This window comes from Monodon monoceros, unplaced genomic scaffold (assembly GCF_005190385.1).
Source record: "Monodon monoceros isolate NGI ecotype Baffin Bay Population unplaced genomic scaffold, NGI_Narwhal_1 Super_Scaffold_12, whole genome shotgun sequence".
In the NCBI taxonomy this organism is placed as follows: Eukaryota; Metazoa; Chordata; class Mammalia; order Artiodactyla; family Monodontidae; genus Monodon; species Monodon monoceros.
This window is the reverse complement of record NW_021703768.1, coordinates 33,096,891-33,098,465: the sequence shown is the minus strand read 5'-3', so window position 1 is coordinate 33,098,465 and position 1,575 is coordinate 33,096,891.

Sequence of the window (1,575 nt, the reverse complement as noted above, 5' to 3'; positions counted from 1 at the left end):
CCACTGCACTCAGAATAAAACCAGTTCTTACAGAGACTCATAAGGCTTGCCTGGGCTGACCACTGCCCTCACCAAACTCATCTCCCTGTTGACCTTGCTCCAGTGACTCTGGCCTTCTCTCCAACCTTGAACACAACGTTGCATGTACTGTTCCCTCCGTGTTTACCCACAGTCTGCCCATCCTTAGAACGACCATTCTAGACCTCACCAAACTATATTAGTTCCCCTCGTTAGTTTCTCCTGTTTAGAATTCACCTAGCTACATACGACAAATGATCCTCTAGTCTATGATTTTATGTATATTTATATATTTATATGTTTAATATCTTCTTCACCCACAGACAATCAAGGCCATGAGAACGGAGACATTTCTCACTATATCCCTGAGGCACAGGACAAGTCTAACACACAGCATGAGCCCAATAAACACTCGATAAATAAATGAATCTAAAATGTAAACTCCAATAGGGTAGTAGTCATCTATCACTGGTCTACTGTTGTATCCCTACTGCCAAAGGATATGTATCTTAGAAACATTGGTAGATGCCCTCAAAGTATTAGTTCAATAAATAAATAAATAAACTGTTTTTCCCACTAATAGCTAATTCCATTGAGAGACAGGCCTAATTACAGAAAATTCCTTCTCAAAGTGAGTTGGAGTCTCTCAGTCTGTCATTTCTGTGGTTTTGCCCTTTGATCTAGACCTGACTACACAGAATAAGATTAGTTCCTGTTCAGTATGAAGTTGGGACATGCCAACTTCCCTCAACCATCTTCAAGTGAATGACGTGACTTCCAGACTTTTCTTTACTTTGCTTGTTGTTCCCTGCACATACTCTAGTTTTATAATTGTTTCTCTTGAAATGCACTGTCCCAAACTGTACCTGTGATATATACTAAGGTATTATTATCCCCATATTTTCATGCTGGATATTTTTATTAGCAGTGCCTAATTACACACCCTGGCAGGCAGGCTCTAGTATTAATTTACATTGAACTTTCAGCTTACACTTAAACCCCAGGAATGCAATTAAATCAGGTCCTCTATGTCTACTACTTATGCATTTGATTTTATGAACCTAAGTTAGGATTTTCCACTTATCCCTAGTAAATAACAATGAGATTTAACTCTACTTTTCACGCCCTTGAGATCTCTTCAAGTCCTGGTTCTGTCATCCAGTGCACCTGCTCTCTGTCTAAGTTTTATATCATCCAACACCCCAAAATGTTGACTGTACCCACATTCTTAAAACTCTCTCCCTTATGAGAAATCACTCTCTCTTAGTACTCTGTCATCTTTTTAATGCTCCTTCTCAGTCTCCTCTGAGGCTTTCTTGTATTTACTTATTCACTCGTCCATTTGATTGGTCATGAAATAAAAGTTTACTGAACACCTCCTCTGTGCCAGGGACTGGGCTAGTGTTCTGGATGGAAATACGAAGATGAAAAAGACACAGCCTTTGTCTTCCAGCTCATTTCCCAAAAGTCCCTTGGCCTTCACTTACTACTGTGCAATGTTACCTATAAACATTGCTAAAAACATATATTCTGCTAAATTCTGAATCAATGTATCCA